Source organism: Hyla sarda, unplaced genomic scaffold, assembly GCF_029499605.1.
Source record: "Hyla sarda isolate aHylSar1 unplaced genomic scaffold, aHylSar1.hap1 scaffold_1260, whole genome shotgun sequence".
NCBI lineage: Eukaryota > Metazoa > Chordata > Amphibia > Anura > Hylidae > Hyla > Hyla sarda.
This window is the reverse complement of record NW_026607882.1, coordinates 55,589-67,850: the sequence shown is the minus strand read 5'-3', so window position 1 is coordinate 67,850 and position 12,262 is coordinate 55,589. Positions and strand designations below refer to the sequence as shown.

At 45.9% G+C, this 12,262-nt stretch overlaps 5 non-coding genes across 5 annotated transcripts; all 5 read left to right on the top strand.

Annotated features, from left to right (window-relative positions):
- The first annotated feature begins 1,975 nt into the window (after positions 1-1,975).
- On the top strand, positions 1,976-2,166 carry LOC130304045 (U2 spliceosomal RNA). The gene has a single exon (XR_008853863.1). It is a non-coding gene; the product is annotated as a U2 spliceosomal RNA (small nuclear RNA).
- Positions 2,167-4,262: 2,096 nt separating this feature from the next.
- Positions 4,263-4,453, top strand: LOC130304051 (U2 spliceosomal RNA). The gene has a single exon (XR_008853869.1). It is a non-coding gene; the product is annotated as a U2 spliceosomal RNA (small nuclear RNA).
- Positions 4,454-6,543: 2,090 nt separating this feature from the next.
- LOC130304050 (U2 spliceosomal RNA) lies at positions 6,544-6,734 on the top strand. The gene has a single exon (XR_008853868.1). It is a non-coding gene; the product is annotated as a U2 spliceosomal RNA (small nuclear RNA).
- A 2,087-nt stretch (positions 6,735-8,821) lies between these two features.
- LOC130304049 (U2 spliceosomal RNA) lies at positions 8,822-9,012 on the top strand. Its single transcript, XR_008853867.1, has one exon. It is a non-coding gene; the product is annotated as a U2 spliceosomal RNA (small nuclear RNA).
- Positions 9,013-11,109: 2,097 nt separating this feature from the next.
- On the top strand, positions 11,110-11,300 carry LOC130304048 (U2 spliceosomal RNA). Its single transcript, XR_008853866.1, has one exon. It is a non-coding gene; the product is annotated as a U2 spliceosomal RNA (small nuclear RNA).
- Positions 11,301-12,262: the final 962 nt, after the last annotated feature.

Genomic DNA, 12,262 nt, shown 5'->3' with positions numbered 1-12,262 from the left:
GGTGGTGCTGCTGCTGCTTCTGCTGCTTCTGCTTCTGCTTGTGTCTGGCCGCTGTTGGAGCGTCCAGGCACAGGACTTCTGCTGCTGCTGACTAAATGGCCTCCTTAATTGGATCATTTGAGTAGCCAGCACACCTGTGCAGGTAGGGCATGACATGATAGGCAGCTGCCTTGATAGCGGGTGGGTGCTGAATGTTCCTAATTGACAAAATAAGATTAATGCTTATGAAGAAATATAAAATCTCATCCCTTCCCCAATATCGCGCCACACCCCTACCCCTTAATTCCCTGGTTGAACTTGATGGACATATGTCTTTTTTCGACCGTACTAACTATGTAACTATGTAACATAACATGGGGGGGGGGGGGGGGTCTCCTGGCTGTTCACACAGGTGTGTCATTGCTGTACATTGACCATGCATTGCTTCTGTGGTATTGCAAAGGCAAAGACAAATGCTTCCAGCCATCCATTGCACTAATGGATTGGTCATCAGCTGGCTGTCTATGTCCCGCATCAATATAGACCAAAGTACAGAGGGTTAGGCTATGCTATTGTGCACCTACCTGATGCATCAGAAGGTGCGAGGCCCTTGCTAAATTCTGTGCACAGACTTTGAGATCTATACTTTAGACTGTATCTAAACCTGCTCCAACATGGACTGACATTCTGGCCTACTTTCAGCCGATGCGACTTGTCTGTCGCTGAACAGTCGCTTTTTATGTATTCAGCACCTATGTATAATGTTGTAAAAATGCTCTAGAAGCTAAAGTCGCAGAAATGTCACACATATTTGGCCTGCAACTTTCTGTGCGACAAATTCAGACAGGAAAAATCAGTATAAATCCTTAGAAAATTATCCCCCAGTGTCTCCATCTGCTGGCGGTATTGAATAAGCATTGCTGCACTGATGGGGTATGCATTAGACAAAAAAAAAGAAGAAAAAGAAGAATAATACGCCCAGAAAAGAGGCGAAAAGGAGAAAAACGTAAAAAAACGTGAAAAAAAAGTAAGAGGAAGAGAAGGGAAAAAAAGGTGGAAATGGGTTTAAAAGTGATTTCGGCGGAGAAATATATATATATATATATATATATATATATATATATACGCACACACACACATATATATAAACGTATTCTCCGTTGAGATATTGCAGCCGCTGCTGTGTCCAGGCCCAGGAGCCTTAGCACTGTGCTGTGATGTCACTCAATACCACTGACATCACTAGGTGTAAACAACATCTCTCCTTTGCTGTGTATGTGACTATGGAGCTGTTTGGTGATGTCGTCTATTATGGCCTTCATAGAAGCAACAGGAGGTTGTTGCATCCATCTAGAACCCTCAGAACTACAGTGCTATGATGTCACTCACTTCCACAGGCCTTGCAGAGTGTAAACAACAACAACCCAGCTTTGTTGTGTATGTAACCATAGGGATTTGTGATGTCACCTAGAACCTTCACAGCAGCGACAGCTTTATGAGGAGCATCAGCACTGCTCTGCCTGAGCAGAACCATCACCGCCATAGGTTGTCAAATAACCCGGGTTTAACCCACACAGGTAAGTCCAATGGGGTGCAGGCATGTCCTCTATGCTTACAGCTTCCCGTGGGTGTTGGTTTGATACCGTTTGGGGACAGCCAAGGAGGCATCTGCAGGCAACAAAGGTAGGTGTGTGCTTGTGTGTGTGTTTCCTATGCAGATCCTAAGCCCAGTGTCACATGCAAGTAGGAGGAATAAGAAGGGTTCCTGGCAAATCCGGGTTATGGATTGCATTTAAAAAGGCCCCGTGGGAGTGCAATGGGCCCCTGTCTTGCTGCTTAGCAATAATGGTATGGGTTTAGGTTCTGCTGTGTGTACTGGTGGTTGACTGCCCCCCAGCCCAGAGTGTGCATGGAAAATTGTCTGGCAGCCTCCCTGACAGCAAGCAGTGATAGTGCCCATGAAGGGCACCTTGTTGGGCCCGCCCCTTTCACGGTTATCGCTTCTCGGCCTTTTGGCTAAGATCAAGTGTAGTATCTGTTCTTATCAGTTTAATATCTGATACGTCCCCTATCTGGGGACCATATATTAAATGGATTTTTGAGAACGGGGGCCAATTTCGAAGCTTGCTTCCGTCGCCCTATGCATTGACCCGATATGGCAGTATCTTCGGGTACAGTGCACCACCCCCTTACAGGGTTAAAAAGAAAGATTCCTACTTTCATTGCTACCTGCTTGCTGGCTAGCCAGCTAGCCAGCCCTGTGGGCCTTGCTGCTGCTGCAGCCAAAAAACAAAAGGTGGTGCTGCTGCTGCTTCTGCTGCTTCTGCTTCTGCTTGTGTCTGGCCGCTGTTGGAGCGTCCAGGCACAGGACTTCTGCTGCTGCTGACTAAATGGCCTCCTTAATTGGATCATTTGAGTAGCCAGCACACCTGTGCAGGTAGGGCATGACATGATAGGCAGCTGCCTTGATAGCGGGTGGGTGCTGAATGTTCCTAATTGACAAAATAAGATTAATGCTTATGAAGAAATATAAAATCTCATCCCTTCCCCAATATCGCGCCACACCCCTACCCCTTAATTCCCTGGTTGAACTTGATGGACATATGTCTTTTTTCGACCGTACTAACTATGTAACTATGTAACATAACATGGGGGGGGGGGGGTCTCCTGGCTGTTCACACAGGTGTGTCATTGCTGTACATTGACCATGCATTGCTTCTGTGGTATTGCAAAGGCAAAGACAAATGCTTCCAGCCATCCATTGCACTAATGGATTGGTCATCAGCTGGCTGTCTATGTCCCGCATCAATATAGACCAAAGTACAGAGGGTTAGGCTATGCTATTGTGCACCTACCTGATGCATCAGAAGGTGCGAGGCCCTTGCTAAATTCTGTGCACAGACTTTGAGATCTATACTTTAGACTGTATCTAAACCTGCTCCAACATGGACTGACATTCTGGCCTACTTTCAGCCGATGCGACTTGTCTGTCGCTGAACAGTCGCTTTTTATGTATTCAGCACCTATGTATAATGTTGTAAAAATGCTCTAGAAGCTAAAGTCGCAGAAATGTCACACATATTTGGCCTGCAACTTTCTGTGCGACAAATTCAGACAGGAAAAATCAGTATAAATCCTTAGAAAATTATCCCCCAGTGTCTCCATCTGCTGGCGGTATTGAATAAGCATTGCTGCACTGATGGGGTATGCATTAGACGAAAAAAAAGAAGAAAAAGAAGAATAATACGCCCAGAAAAGAGGCGAAAAGGAGAAAAACGTAAAAAAACGTGAAAAAAAAGTAAGAGGAAGAGAAGGGAAAAAAAGGTGGAAATGGGTTTAAAAGTGATTTCGGCGGAGAAATATATATATATATATATATATATATATATATATATATATATATATATATACGCGCACACACACACATATATATAAACGTATTCTCCGTTGAGATATTGCAGCCGCTGCTGTGTCCAGGCCCAGGAGCCTTAGCACTGTGCTGTGATGTCACTCAATACCACTGACATCACTAGGTGTAAACAACATCTCTCCTTTGCTGTGTATGTGACTATGGAGCTGTTTGGTGATGTCGTCTATTATGGCCTTCATAGAAGCAACAGGAGATTGTTGCATCCATCTAGAACCCTCAGAACTACAGTGCTATGATGTCACTCACTTCCACAGGCCTTGCAGAGTGTAAACAACAACAACCCAGCTTTGTTGTGTATGTAACCATAGGGATTTGTGATGTCACCTAGAACCTTCACAGCAGCGACAGCTTTATGAGGAGCATCAGCACTGCTCTGCCTGAGCAGAACCATCACCGCCATAGGTTGTCAAATAACCCGGGTTTAACCCACACAGGTAAGTCCAATGGGGTGCAGGCATGTCCTCTATGCTTACAGCTTCCCGTGGGTGTTGGTTTGATACCGTTTGGGGACAGCCAAGGAGGCATCTGCAGGCAACAAAGGTAGGTGTGTGCTTGTGTGTGTGTTTCCTATGCAGATCCTAAGCCCAGTGTCACATGCAAGTAGGAGGAGTAAGAAGGGTTCCTGGCAAATCCGGGTTATGGATTGCATTTAAAAAGGCCCCGTGGGAGTGCAATGGGCCCCTGTCTTGCTGCTTAGCAATAATGGTATGGGTTTAGGTTCTGCTGTGTGTACTGGTGGTTGACTGCCCCCCAGCCCAGAGTGTGCATGGAAAATTGTCTGGCAGCCTCCCTGACAGCAAGCAGTGATAGTGCCCATGAAGGGCACCTTGTTGGGCCTGCCCCTTTCACGGTTATCGCTTCTCGGCCTTTTGGCTAAGATCAAGTGTAGTATCTGTTCTTATCAGTTTAATATCTGATACGTCCCCTATCTGGGGACCATATATTAAATGGATTTTTGAGAACGGGGGCCGATTTCGAAGCTTGCTTCCGTCGCCCTATGCATTGACCCGATATGGCAGTATCTTCGGGTACAGTGCACCACCCCCTTACAGGGTTAAAAAGAAAGATTCCTACTTTCATTGCTACCTGCTTGCTGGCTAGCCAGCTAGCCAGCCCTGTGGGCCTTGCTGCTGCTGCAGCCAAAAAACAAAAGGTGGTGCTGCTGCTGCTTCTGCTGCTTCTGCTTCTGCTTGTGTCTGGCCGCTGTTGGAGCGTCCAGGCACAGGACTTCTGCTGCTGCTGACTAAATGGCCTCCTTAATTGGATCATTTGAGTAGCCAGCACACCTGTGCAGGTAGGGCATGACATGATAGGCAGCTGCCTTGATAGTGGGTGGGTGCTGAATGTTCCTAATTGACAAAATAAGATTAATGCTTATGAAGAAATATAAAATCTCATCCCTTCCCCAATATCGCGCCACACCCCTACCCCTTAATTCCCTGGTTGAACTTGATGGACATATGTCTTTTTTCGACCGTACTAACTATGTAACTATGTAACATAACATGGGGGGGGGGGGTCTCCTGGCTGTTCACACAGGTGTGTCATTGCTGTACATTGACCATGCATTGCTTCTGTGGTATTGCAAAGGCAAAGACAAATGCTTCCAGCCATCCATTGCACTAATGGATTGGTCATCAGCTGGCTGTCTATGTCCCGCATCAATATAGACCAAAGTACAGAGGGTTAGGCTATGCTATTGTGCACCTACCTGATGCATCAGAAGGTGCGAGGCCCTTGCTAAATTCTGTGCACAGACTTTGAGATCTATACTTTAGACTGTATCTAAACCTGCTCCAACATGGACTGACATTCTGGCCTACTTTCAGCCGATGCGACTTGTCTGTCGCTGAACAGTCGCTTTTTATGTATTCAGCACCTATGTATAATGTTGTAAAAATGCTCTAGAAGCTAAAGTCGCAGAAATGTCACACATATTTGGCCTGCAACTTTCTGTGCGACAAATTCAGACAGGAAAAATCAGTATAAATCCTTAGAAAATTATCCCCCAGTGTCTCCATCTGCTGGCGGTATTGAATAAGCATTGCTGCACTGATGGGGTATGCATTAGACGAAAAAAAAGAAGAAAAAGAAGAATAATACGCCCAGAAAAGAGGCGAAAAGGAGAAAAACGTAAAAAAACGTGAAAAAAAAGTAAGAGGAAGAGAAGGGAAAAAAAGGTGGAAATGGGTTTAAAAGTGATTTCGGCGGAGAAATATATATATATATATATATATATATATATATATATATATATACGCGCACACACACACATATATATAAACGTATTCTCCGTTGAGATATTGCAGCCGCTGCTGTGTCCAGGCCCAGGAGCCTTAGCACTGTGCTGTGATGTCACTCAATACCACTGACATCACTAGGTGTAAACAACATCTCTCCTTTGCTGTGTATGTGACTATGGAGCTGTTTGGTGATGTCGTCTATTATGGCCTTCATAGAAGCAACAGGAGGTTGTTGCATCCATCTAGAACCCTCAGAACTACAGTGCTATGATGTCACTCACTTCCACAGGCCTTGCAGAGTGTAAACAACAACAACCCAGCTTTGTTGTGTATGTAACCATAGGGATTTGATTTGTGATGTCACCTAGAACCTTCACAGCAGCGACAGCTTTATGAGGAGCATCAGAACTGCTCTGCCTGAGCAGAACCATCACCGCCATAGGTTGTCAAATAACCCGGGTTTAACCCACACAGGTAAGTCCAATGGGGTGCAGGCATGTCCTCTATGCTTACAGCTTCCCGTGGGTGTTGGTTTGATACCGTTTGGGGACAGCCAAGGAGGCATCTGCAGGCAACAAAGGTAGGTGTGTGCTTGTGTGTGTTTCCTATGCAGATCCTAAGCCCAGTGTCACATGCAAGTAGGAGGAGTAAGAAGGGTTCCTGGCAAATCCGGGTTATGGATTGCATTTAAAAAGGCCCCGTGGGAGTGCAATGGGCCCCTGTCTTGCTGCTTAGCAATAATGGTATGGGTTTAGGTTCTGCTGTGTGTACTGGTGGTTGACTGCCCCCCAGCCCAGAGTGTGCATGGAAAATTGTCTGGCAGCCTCCCTGACAGCAAGCAGTGATAGTGCCCATGAAGGGCACCTTGTTGGGCCCGCCCCTTTCACGGTTATCGCTTCTCGGCCTTTTGGCTAAGATCAAGTGTAGTATCTGTTCTTATCAGTTTAATATCTGATACGTCCCCTATCTGGGGACCATATATTAAATGGATTTTTGAGAACGGGGGCCGATTTCGAAGCTTGCTTCCGTCGCCCTATGCATTGACCCGATATGGCAGTATCTTCGGGTACAGTGCACCACCCCCTTACAGGGTTAAAAAGAAAGATTCCTACTTTCATTGCTACCTGCTTGCTGGCTAGCCAGCTAGCCAGCCCTGTGGGCCTTGCTGCTGCTGCAGCCAAAAAACAAAAGGTGGTGCTGCTGCTTCTGCTGCTTCTGCTTCTGCTTGTGTCTGGCCGCTGTTGGAGCGTCCAGGCACAGGACTTCTGCTGCTGCTGACTAAATGGCCTCCTTAATTGGATCATTTGAGTAGCCAGCACACCTGTGCAGGTAGGGCATGACATGATAGGCAGCTGCCTTGATAGCGGGTGGGTGCTGAATGTTCCTAATTGACAAAATAAGATTAATGCTTATGAAGAAATATAAAATCTCATCCCTTCCCCAATATCGCGCCACACCCCTACCCCTTAATTCCCTGGTTGAACTTGATGGACATATGTCTTTTTTCGACCGTACTAACTATGTAACTATGTAACATAACATGGGGGGGGGGGGGTCTCCTGGCTGTTCACACAGGTGTGTCATTGCTGTACATTGACCATGCATTGCTTCTGTGGTATTGCAAAGGCAAAGACAAATGCTTCCAGCCATCCATTGCACTAATGGATTGGTCCTCAGCTGGCTGTCTATGTCCCGCATCAATATAGACCAAAGTACAGAGGGTTAGGCTATGCTATTGTGCACCTACCTGATGCATCAGAAGGTGCGAGGCCCTTGCTAAATTCTGTGCACAGACTTTGAGATCTATACTTTAGACTGTATCTAAACCTGCTCCAACATGGACTGACATTCTGGCCTACTTTCAGCCGATGCGACTTGTCTGTCGCTGAACAGTCGCTTTTTATGTATTCAGCACCTATGTATAATGTTGTAAAAATGCTCTAGAAGCTAAAGTCGCAGAAATGTCACACATATTTGGCCTGCAACTTTCTGTGCGACAAATTCAGACAGGAAAAATCAGTATAAATCCTTAGAAAATTATCCCCCAGTGTCTCCATCTGCTGGCGGTATTGAATAAGCATTGCTGCACTGATGGGGTATGCATTAGACGAAAAAAAAGAAGAAAAAGAAGAATAATACGCCCAGAAAAGAGGCGAAAAGGAGAAAAACGTAAAAAAACGTGAAAAAAAAGTAAGAGGAAGAGAAGGGAAAAAAAGGTGGAAATGGGTTTAAAAGTGATTTCGGCGGAGAAATATATATATATATATATATATATATATATATATATATATATATACGCGCACACACACACATATATATAAACGTATTCTCCGTTGAGATATTGCAGCCGCTGCTGTGTCCAGGCCCAGGAGCCTTAGCACTGTGCTGTGATGTCACTCAATACCACTGACATCACTAGGTGTAAACAACATCTCTCCTTTGCTGTGTATGTGACTATGGAGCTGTTTGGTGATGTCGTCTATTATGGCCTTCATAGAAGCAACAGGAGATTGTTGCATCCATCTAGAACCCTCAGAACTACAGTGCTATGATGTCACTCACTTCCACAGGCCTTGCAGAGTGTAAACAACAACAACCCAGCTTTGTTGTGTATGTAACCATAGGGATTTGTGATGTCACCTAGAACCTTCACAGCAGCGACAGCTTTATGAGGAGCATCAGCACTGCTCTGCCTGAGCAGAACCATCACCGCCATAGGTTGTCAAATAACCCGGGTTTAAACCACACAGGTAAGTCCAATGGGGTGCAGGCATGTCCTCTATGCGTACAGCTTCCCGTGGGTGTTGGTTTGATACCGTTTGGGGACAGCCAAGGAGGCATCTGCAGGCAACAAAGGTAGGTGTGTGCTTGTGTGTGTGTTTCCTATGCAGATCCTAAGCCCAGTGTCACATGCAAGTAGGAGGAGTAAGAAGGGTTCCTGGCAAATCCGGGTTATGGATTGCATTTAAAAAGGCCCCGTGGGAGTGCAATGGGCCCCTGTCTTGCTGCTTAGCAATAATGGTATGGGTTTAGGTTCTGCTGTGTGTACTGGTGGTTGACTGCCCCCCAGCCCAGAGTGTGCATGGAAAATTGTCTGGCAGCCTCCCTGACAGCAAGCAGTGATAGTGCCCATGAAGGGCACCTTGTTGGGCCCGCCCCTTTCACGGTTATCGCTTCTCGGCCTTTTGGCTAAGATCAAGTGTAGTATCTGTTCTTATCAGTTTAATATCTGATACGTCCCCTATCTGGGGACCATATATTAAATGGATTTTTGAGAACGGGGGCCGATTTCGAAGCTTGCTTCCGTCGCCCTATGCATTGACCCGATATGGCAGTATCTTCGGGTACAGTGCACCACCCCCTTACAGGGTTAAAAAGAAAGATTCCTACTTTCATTGCTACCTGCTTGCTGGCTAGCCAGCTAGCCAGCCCTGTGGGCCTTGCTGCTGCTGCAGCCAAAAAACAAAAGGTGGTGCTGCTGCTGCTTCTGCTGCTTCTGCTTCTGCTTGTGTCTGGCCGCTGTTGGAGCGTCCAGGCACAGGACTTCTGCTGCTGCTGACTAAATGGCCTCCTTAATTGGATCATTTGAGTAGCCAGCACACCTGTGCAGGTAGGGCATGACATGATAGGCAGCTGCCTTGATAGCGGGTGGGTGCTGAATGTTCCTAATTGACAAAATAAGATTAATGCTTATGAAGAAATATAAAATCTCATCCCTTCCCCAATATCGCGCCACACCCCTACCCCTTAATTCCCTGGTTGAACTTGATGGACATATGTCTTTTTTCGACCGTACTAACTATGTAACTATGTAACATAACATGGGGGGGGGGGGGGTCTCCTGGCTGTTCACACAGGTGTGTCATTGCTGTACATTGACCATGCATTGCTTCTGTGGTATTGCAAAGGCAAAGACAAATGCTTCCAGCCATCCATTGCACTAATGGATTGGTCATCAGCTGGCTGTCTATGTCCCGCATCAATATAGACCAAAGTACAGAGGGTTAGGCTATGCTATTGTGCACCTACCTGATGCATCAGAAGGTGCGAGGCCCTTGCTAAATTCTGTGCACAGACTTTGAGATCTATACTTTAGACTGTATCTAAACCTGCTCCAACATGGACTGACATTCTGGCCTACTTTCAGCCGATGCGACTTGTCTGTCGCTGAACAGTCGCTTTTTATGTATTCAGCACCTATGTATAATGTTGTAAAAATGCTCTAGAAGCTAAAGTCGCAGAAATGTCACACATATTTGGCCTGCAACTTTCTGTGCGACAAATTCAGACAGGAAAAATCAGTATAAATCCTTAGAAAATTATCCCCCAGTGTCTCCATCTGCTGGCGGTATTGAATAAGCATTGCTGCACTGATGGGGTATGCATTAGACGAAAAAAAAGAAGAAAAAGAAGAATAATACGCCCAGAAAAGAGGCGAAAAGGAGAAAAACGTAAAAAAACGTGAAAAAAAAGTAAGAGGAAGAGAAGGGAAAAAAAGGTGGAAATGGGTTTAAAAGTGATTTCGGCGGAGAAATATATATATATATATATATATATATATATATATATATATATATATATATACGCGCACACACACACATATATATAAACGTATTCTCCGTTGAGATATTGCAGCCGCTGCTGTGTCCAGGCCCAGGAGCCTTAGCACTGTGCTGTGATGTCACTCAATACCACTGACATCACTAGGTGTAAACAACATCTCTCCTTTGCTGTGTATGTGACTATGGAGCTGTTTGGTGATGTCGTCTATTATGGCCTTCATAGAAGCAACAGGAGGTTGTTGCATCCATCTAGAACCCTCAGAACTACAGTGCTATGATGTCACTCACTTCCACAGGCCTTGCAGAGTGTAAACAACAACAACCCAGCTTTGTTGTGTATGTAACCATAGGGATTTGTGATGTCACCTAGAACCTTCACAGCAGCGACAGCTTTATGAGGAGCATCAGCACTGCTCTGCCTGAGCAGAACCATCACCGCCATAGGTTGTCAAATAACCCGGGTTTAACCCACACAGGTAAGTCCAATGGGGTGCAGGCATGTCCTCTATGCTTACAGCTTCCCGTGGGTGTTGGTTTGATACCGTTTGGGGACAGCCAAGGAGGCATCTGCAGGCAACAAAGGTAGGTGTGTGCTTGTGTGTGTGTTTCCTATGCAGATCCTAAGCCCAGTGTCACATGCAAGTAGGAGGAGTAAGAAGGGTTCCTGGCAAATCCGGGTTATGGATTGCATTTAAAAAGGCCCCGTGGGAGTGCAATGGGCCCCTGTCTTGCTGCTTAGCAATAATGGTATGGGTTTAGGTTCTGCTGTGTGTACTGGTGGTTGACTGCCCCCCAGCCCAGAGTGTGCATGGAAAATTGTCTGGCAGCCTCCCTGACAGCAAGCAGTGATAGTGCCCATGAAGGGCACCTTGTTGGGCCCGCCCCTTTCACGGTTATCGCTTCTCGGCCTTTTGGCTAAGATCAAGTGTAGTATCTGTTCTTATCAGTTTAATATCTGATACGTCCCCTATCTGGGGACCATATATTAAATGGATTTTTGAGAACGGGGGCCGATTTCGAAGCTTGCTTCCGTCGCCCTATGCATTGACCCGATATGGCAGTATCTTCGGGTACAGTGCACCACCCCCTTACAGGGTTAAAAAGAAAGATTCCTACTTTCATTGCTACCTGCTTGCTGGCTAGCCAGCTAGCCAGCCCTGTGGGCCTTGCTGCTGCTGCAGCCAAAAAACAAAAGGTGGTGCTGCTGCTGCTTCTGCTGCTTCTGCTTCTGCTTGTGTCTGGCCGCTGTTGGAGCGTCCAGGCACAGGACTTCTGCTGCTGCTGACTAAATGGCCTCCTTAATTGGATCATTTGAGTAGCCAGCACACCTGTGCAGGTAGGGCATGACATGATAGGCAGCTGCCTTGATAGCGGGTGGGTGCTGAATGTTCCTAATTGACAAAATAAGATTAATGCTTATGAAGAAATATAAAATCTCATCCCTTCCCCAATATCGCGCCACACCCCTACCCCTTAATTCCCTGGTTGAACTTGATGGACATATGTCTTTTTTCGACCGTACTAACTATGTAACTATGTAACATAACATGGGGGGGGGGGGGTCTCCTGGCTGTTCACACAGGTGTGTCATTGCTGTACATTGACCATGCATTGCTTCTGTGGTATTGCAAAGGCAAAGACAAATGCTTCCAGCCATCCATTGCACTAATGGATTGGTCATCAGCTGGCTGTCTATGTCCCGCATCAATATAGACCAAAGTACAGAGGGTTAGGCTATGCTATTGTGCACCTACCTGATGCATCAGAAGGTGCGAGGCCCTTGCTAAATTCTGTGCACAGACTTTGAGATCTATACTTTAGACTGTATCTAAACCTGCTCCAACATGGACTGACATTCTGGCCTACTTTCAGCCGATGCGACTTGTCTGTCGCTGAACAGTCGCTTTTTATGTATTCAGCACCTATGTATAATGTTGTAAAAATGCTCTAGAAGCTAAAGTCGCAGAAATGTCACACATATTTGGCCTGCAACTTTCTGTGCGACAAATTCAGACAGGAAAAATCAGTATAAATCCTTAGAAAATTAT